General features: G+C 37.2%; 1 protein-coding gene across 2 annotated transcripts in view; it reads left to right on the top strand.

Annotated features, from left to right (window-relative positions):
- Positions 1-1522: 1522 nt before the first annotated feature.
- RPGR (retinitis pigmentosa GTPase regulator) overlaps positions 1523-7970 on the top strand; it is a 64849-nt gene continuing 58401 nt past the window's right edge. Inside the window, exons 1-4 of one of the 2 annotated variants that reach the window (XM_085319421.1) lie at positions 1523-1703; positions 2133-2258; positions 3115-3165; positions 3937-4152. The gene's annotated coding sequence lies outside the window, so the exon portion shown is untranslated. The remainder of the gene's footprint in view (positions 1704-2132; positions 2259-3114; positions 3166-3936; positions 4153-7970) is intronic. The other variant, XM_085319420.1, reaches the window with a different exon arrangement.

Here is a 7970-nt window from a genome sequence, read left to right on the forward strand (position 1 = left end):
GGTGCCGGGCCCCGCGGGGACGGAGCTCCGTCCGCACCGCGGGCCTTTCTGTCCGCCGTGGCGGGAAGGGGGCGCGGCACCTGGTGCGCCCGTTGCCCCTCCACGGTCGCTGGCCCCGGGGAGCGAGGCGAGCGGGGCCGTCGCGGGGATCCTCTTAGGCCCTGGGTCTGCCCTCATGCTTTCGGGCACCCTGAGGCGTTGTGTGGGGCTCCCCCGCTGGCGCGAAACGTCAGGCGGCGGTAACGTTGCTTGCTTTGCCAGTTTTGCCTACTGGCACGACATTAAGCAGGCAGGTTCTTCCATTAAAAAAAAAAAAAAAAGAAAAAGAAAAAAAGAGAGGTTTGGTCTGTGGTTTGACCTATGGCAATCTGTAAAAATTCACTTAGTGCTGAGACATCAAACAGCTCCTTTATGTTTTATGGACTTCAATTTTATAAATTGCTAGGATTTGATTTTCTGACTGACAACTTAGATTTCAGTTATGAAATTATTGAGCTATAAAAGATATTTAACTGATGCAATATGAATTAATTTTTTTGCTTTTTTGTGTGCATTAAGAATATATACTTTTTCTCCATGTTAATGTTTCAAAAGGAAAGGAAATCAGAGGTCTCTATCGTAGCTCTAGTGCCAAAGAGATAACAGTAACCATGCTCAAATGATATACAGCACGGGAGATTAAAAACCAAAATTAAATTAATGTTTTTAAATAACTTCTATCAGTATATCCACGATTGTAGGTTTATTTACATAAAAAGCTTGAATTCTTCTACAGAATTCTTGTTTTTAATAAAACAAAACAAGTGAAATGCACTTGTAGGTGGTAAATACAAATCCTTAGGTCTGCTGAATGGAGTATGTAAAATAATAAGTCATTTGTAAATATGGGAAAACTGTTGTATTAAAGATCTGTAAAAATGAATATCAAATTTACAGGTAAAAAGAGAACTTTGATATTGGATATGGAGTACATACCATTGACGGGAATGAAACATTTTAGTGTCTTTATTTTAAATATAAGCAATGTTGCTATTATAATTAATTTTACACTATTGCTACTGTTATTCTGTATATTCATTTTACTATAGTGTGTTTGTTATTCTCCAAAACATTGTGCACTATACTTTATGTGCTRGTAGTTAAAGCACAAGGTTTGACATTTTAAAATAGGAGGTCTAATTTTGCTTTGCCACAGTGAACTTTTAAGTTCTATTATTTTATTGTTGAATTAATATTTTCTATGTCAAGCCAAATGTTAYAATCATAGTTCAATTTTTAAATTTTGAGCAAGTGTTTTGAAGTGCTTTGATGAAAAGTGTTCTTAAAACACTTGTGTTGTTTTAAAAGGTGAATGAATAGTTAATGTTAGATTACTTAAAACAATAGTGATGACACTTACTTTTGAAAGTATGAAGAAYTGAGAAGATTAGACAGATTTTAAGGGTGGAATGGCTATCTGGGTTATATTTTGAGGTGGTTTTGTTCCATTTTTTTAGATCATAGTCGTATGATCGAAGGCAGTTGTGGCAACCCACGTTTTTGAAGGCTAAGAGTTTTGATTTTAGGGGGCCATTTTTAGAGCACGTGTATCTTTTCAGATGAGTGAGGAAGAGTGGTCAGTTTGGAGCCTGTCACCTCTTTACAGTGTGTGTCTCTCTCTCTCTAATCCAATTTGGAAAACCTGTTTGAATTCAAGTGTAAACGTAAGTGAGAACTTCTTGTCTCAACCTGCTTTCAGGATGAGCCTTTTATTTTACTTTATGGGGGCAATTTCTCAGAGTTTTTCTTCTGTCTTTCCTACATAGTAGTTTTTCTTAGATGGCAGTGACAAAGTACATTATTGTCCTTTAAAGTAAATTATTGTATTCTTAGAAAACAGTATACCTGAAACAGTACCTAGTCTCTTAAAAAATTCATGGAGGCTAGGAAGAAACTGGAGGACTAAAATGTGAACCTGAAAATGAAGTCACCTTGGTGCAGCAGAATAGAAAAAAACATTTCAGTCATTAAAAAATATATATATAAAAAAAACCAAGGAACTAAAATGTGTAGTTAGATAGGAAGTTAGTATTTTAAATGTGTGAGGCAAAGTTTACTTTCACTACAATTGACATTGTCTTTTTATGTTTTAGAATCAGGTGCTGTTTTCACATTTGGAAAAAGCAAATTTGCAGAAAACATTCCTAGCAAGTTCTGGTTCAAAAATGACAAGCCTGTACATATATCATGTGGAGATGAACATACTGCAATTGTTACAGGTCAGTATTGGAAATGAAGTATGTGATAAAAGGTTATATATTTGGACAGGTTGGAAAATTATGATTCTCATTTGAATTTTGAGGTAATATAAAAATAAGTTTAGGGGAGAGCAGAGGAGAGGGAACTATAAGTGCTGTGAGATCCCTCTGAAGTTAGTAGGAGGTAACCTAAGGATTTCAAAACTGATAGGCTCAGGAACGCTCATGAGTAAAGCTGTAATAAGAACTGGGATGCATTACACTAGATTTAAAGTGAACACGACGTTGTTCAGTTTGAATACTTTTTGTAAAACTGATGGTGTCCAACAAACAATCTTAAATAGAGAGCTTTGTATCATGAAACAGGATCTGTTGACAACAGTTAACAAGTTCACTGGGAACCTGCCTGAAACAATATATAGAATTGTATATCAGAAATTAAATTTTGAATTAGTAAACTTGAAAATAACCCATGAAAGAGCAGATAAAAAACTTAGAAAATCCTACTAAAACCACAAAAAAGTTGCAAAAACATTCCAGGAAGCTCAGATGCAATGCACTGAGTGGTCTTTACTAATATTCCCTTTCATTTCTTTGACCTGCTGGAAGCAATACTCATTGAAGAATTTGTTCTATTTAAAATTACATGAAAGAGACCAATTGAAACATACATCAGTTATATTGAGAACTGGCTTCTGACAGATAATAGAAATTTCATATTAAGAAAATCTTAAGTGTATTTTCAGAATTTTTATTGAAATATATTTATTCCACATCAATGTCCCATGGTTTATCTGGGTCACTCATCATTAAATGATTTTTGTTGAGGGTTTCTTGCCATGTCCCCCCAAAAAGTTGAAGATGCTGATTTTTTTAGGAGGATGATAAAAGAAGAATATAGATTTCATGGACTGCAGAACACCTTGAGGTAAAATTATACAATCAATTTTTCAAACCCGACTTCACAGAAGATGAATTATCCATGAATAGATTGTTTTGAACAAACCTTCACACTTCTCAGATTGAATGCATTTTATTAAATTGCCTGTTGCATAAAATTCATCAGAGTGTAACCTGGGGCACTGTGAAATATTATTTTGAAATTTTTTAATGTATCTTTGCATGTGCTGATACCTAATTTGCAAAAAACACTAGAATAATTCTAAATTTCAACTGGTCAGTTTAAATTGCCTCCTTGAATTCCCCCAGCGCGTGCCTGTGCCAACATTGTTACCTAACTAGCAATAATCTGCTAACCTGTGTCCCTGAAATAGCGTTCATGTGGATCAAGCTTTTGAAGCTTGCCTAGATCATAGCTGCATTCAGCACTTTCTCCTCTATCTTCTCCCATTGAAACACCATGTTTCAAAAATATCTCTGTAACTGGCCTTTGCTATTGTAGTGTACAGATATGTCACCAAGGGAACTTACAAATAAAAAGATTTTAATTTTCTCAAAGGTGTGGAAGAGAAGGGACTGTAGAAGCGAGGGTGAAAAATTGATATGGTACCAAGAGGTTTTATAGGATATTGTGAAATAGAGACAAAAGTGAGAGCAGAATTCTGATCCACACTGAACAACAGGAGAGAAACTGGAGCAGTCATATAAAAAGGCAAAGAAGGCCAACRGAAAATCTCTTTCCCTCATCTCGCTTTCACACCTGTGCATGCACATGTGCACCACACACTTCTGCTGTTAGATGGAGTTGGTGATACACTGGAATTACCGCCTTCGGTGAATGACATTGAACCTTGGCGACACCTGGACTAGAAGAACTCCAGAAGTGCATGCTGATAGTGAGTTTACCAAGAAGAGTACAGATCTCGTGGGGAACCAGGAGCTCCTTGAGATCCAGCTGAACCTAACCTGGAAGAGCCAAGCAAACTCATTGAGGAAGGGAAAGTGTCTCAAGTAGGTGGGTGTTAACGCATGCTTCATTTTATTTTCTGGCACAAAATTCCCTCATCCTTTTTTTTTTTTCACCTTGGGAGAGGTATTAGGATCTATGTATGTAGGGAAAAGTAGGGATACTACTATATTTAAATCTGATGGACATATATCAGGTTTATACTAAAATGACTTGGTAATCATAAGAAAAATAATCACCCAAACTGATTTAAAACATTCCTAAAAAGTTATTTTGGGCAGAAGAGACAGCTACATCTAGCACTGAACATTGACTGAATGCAAATGAAGAAAATGCGCAGGAACTAATATTCACTTTCAAACAAAATATTCAGAAAATTTCAAATACTACTTTCATCTAATCCAACATTAATATTTCTACATGACATTTAGGAAGAAAAGTGTGAAGTTAATGTAAAGCTCTCTGTGCTTTGGCTTTCTAGATCAGGAGTTAGAGTCCAAAATAAATTTTATTTACATACTGTGGTTGTGTGTTCAAATAGAAAGAAGCAGTGATGGTTTCTTTCTGACTTTGAGTTTGATTGCTGGGCTAGTCAGGGTGACATTTCTTCCCTCCACTTTTGGAGTTTTGGATTTAATTTTTTATTTCCTTACTCAGATTTCTGTCTTCTTCTGTCATGGTCTTGATCAAAATGTTCAAGCAGGTATTTTTTAAGCTGCTTCTTTAAATCTTTAACACTGTCATGAGCAATCTATCTTCCAGCATCACTTCTGATAATGTTTAACAGTATTTATTACCTTACTCCTGTGTTTTGGCCCAAGAGTACTTAGAGTCCACTCCCTACATCTTTTATAGCTGCAGGCTTTGGAAAGCAACCATGTATATTCATTCAGTTGGGAGCTGATCTAAAGTAAGTGTCCTTAAGTATGTTTTTAAGAATCTCTTTTCAATTTCTTTCTATTAATATATTTTCTTTTCTGCAAAGCTGTTAATTTTAAGTTGTCTGTCTTTATTGGCCTTGATTAGGGTATCCCAGGCATCTTGCCCACATTTGGTCAGAGAGGCTGATCCTGTTAATGAAGGGGAGGATGGTGATGACAGAAGACTCATTTTCTAGACTCAGAGCTCTGGAAGGAATGGAAGTGCCCAGTGCAAGGGAGAAGGAAAGAAAGAAGTCTCAAGTCAAAAAACAGAATTGTGAAGAAGTGCATGGGGAAGCACGACATGATGTTATACACATAATTTCAAGTGTTGTAACGTGTTAAATGCTCATCAGTTTACACCAAAGAGACATTGCGATCTCTCCAGGTCTTTGAACATGATCCCTTCTATTCTTTCTGCTTACTGACAGGCCATAAGAACATGGCACAGTATCTTTGTACTCAGCTGCAAGGGAAAAATAAGGAAAATTGCTCCTACACATACGAAAGATCGACATAAGCATGTAGTAATCAACATGTTAAACTATTCTTGCTTGTGTGGTGTTAAATGCCCTAAGCATTATTGTTTTTATTGCTCCATAAAGCTTGTATTTGGGGAATATCATGACTGGTCTAACAAAATGGATGTAATCCCCATTCTGATAAGATGCATTTGATTTGTATATGAATTTTAAATAAACTTAACACAGTTTATTTGTAAAAATAATGCAAATAAATACAAAGGAATTGTGCCTAGTGTATTAGACTGCCCTAAAATTTTGCCCAGGTATAGCTTCTTGAAAGAATCTTATATCAGCATTGTGTATAAATATTCAAAGTCTGTACATAGTCTCCCTATTTTATGTCTCTCTCCTATCAGTATTGTCTAAAAAGCAACAGAGAAAATATGTAAAACATACCTTTAAACATCAGTGATAGGAATACTTCACTACCTGCCATTTTCTTGCCATGAAGCATGTGGAGTTCTCTGTCCCTTTAAAGATGTAAACATCCTCTGGCTTCCCTAATTGCTCCAAATGTTGGTGAAACATCCACTAGTGATACACTAATATATACCTACTTTGGAGAAGATCCCAGTGTTGCATCAGGAAGAACATGGAGACTGGATTTGGGAGTATGTGTTTCCGTCACCAAAACAGTCCCAGTGGTCTCTTTCTTGATATCATATTGCTTCCCTTCTGTTACGCAGAGTAATTAATCTTACTCTGCTGTACCTGTCTTCTGCCAGCCATTCCAGATGGCAGCCAGTCATGCTCTGCATTTATCAGCACCAAAGAGGGAGCAGACAAGAGCAATCCAAGTTTGAACTATGATCCTTACCTATTCATCTGCTGTTGAAGTAATTCTTACTTTAATGCAGCTGTGGTGATGACTAGAGATTGCTCAGTATACAGTTGAAAAAGTAGGGCTTTTTGCATATAAAATTCTCTAGCATTTCCTGGCCAGCTTAGATTGCATCGTGTGCCTGTTCTAAAACTCAGGTATCTGTGTTCCTTCATTACAGGCACCTGATTCAGTTCCTCTGCACTGCCTATTGGTTTACATTCACTGTCTGAATTATCTGCTTTGCAGTTTTCTTATTTTCTGTTACACTGCTGAGTGTTGGAAGCCTGAAATTATAAAAGGCTGTCACTCAGCTGTTACATAATAATAATAAAAAAATTCCTCTCATCTCTTAAGCCTCTTGACTTCTGAAGCAACATCTGAATTAAGACTGCTACAAGAAATAGTAGATTATAGGATGAAAAGAATCACAGAATAGTTGAATGTGGAAGGGATCTCGAGATCATCTGGCCCAACCCTCCTGCTCAAGCAGGATCAGCTGGAGCAGGTTGCTCAGGGCTGTGTCCAGTCAGGTTTTGATTGTCTCCAAGGATGGAGACTCCACAATGTCTTCAGGCAACCAGCTTTGATGTTTCACCACCCTAACAGTAAAAAAAGTGTTCTCTTATGTTCAGTAGAATTTCCTGTGTTTCAGTTTGTGTCCTTTGCCTCTTATCCTGTCATTGGATCCCACTGAAAAGAATCTGGCTCTGTCTTCTTTACACCCTCTTGTCAGACATAAACATTGATCAGATCCCTTTTCTCTTCTCCAGGCTAAACAGTCTGTATGTCCTTGTATGAGAGATGCTTCAGTTCCTTGATCATCTTTGTGGCCCTTTGCTGGAGTCACTCCAGTATGTCCATGTCTTTCTTGCACTGGGGAGCCCAGAATTGGACCCAGCATTCCAAATATGGCCTTACTAGTGCTGAGTAGAGGGAAGGATCACCTCCCTCAACTTGCTGGCAATGCACTTTCTAATGCGGCTCAGGRTGCTGTTGGCCTTCTTTGCCATAAGGGCATCATGCTGGCTCATGGTCGGCTTGGTGTCCCCCAGGGCCTTCTCTGCAAAGCTGCTCTCCAGCTGGTGGCCCCTAACCTCTACTGGAATTCTGAATGGGTGAAACAGAATGTGATAAAACTTGAGTGATGGCAACTTGGCATCATATTCCCACATGAATACCACTCTCTCATAAAGGCATTTAAAAGGTATAGAAAGGATGCAGAGTTTCATATAGCACTGCAGGATGTCTTTTTTTAATAAAAATTTTCTTTGTTTAGGTGTGTTTCACTCTCAGAAAACTCTCCATGCATTTTGATGTGATTGCATAATGAACAACTGGATGGTGGTATAAATGCTGTTAGTTAAACTGTTAATGTAATTTGACCTCGGATTTTTCCATTCCAACTTTATTGGCAAGACATAATACTGACATATTGACCTTATTCCAAAAGCTATTGAATCCAAGAATCTGGTTGGGTCTTTAGGCACTACTTATTGTTAGTTGGTTTTTGTTTTTTAACTACATGGTTATATTTTAGAAAATAAATGGAATTTTTGTAACAGAGTAGATATTAAAAAAAAAAAAAAAGCCATACACTGG

Source organism: Rhea americana, unplaced genomic scaffold (assembly GCF_003343005.1).
Source record: "Rhea americana isolate MKP2758 unplaced genomic scaffold, rheAme1 scaffold_59, whole genome shotgun sequence".
Taxonomy (NCBI): domain Eukaryota; kingdom Metazoa; phylum Chordata; class Aves; order Rheiformes; family Rheidae; genus Rhea; species Rhea americana.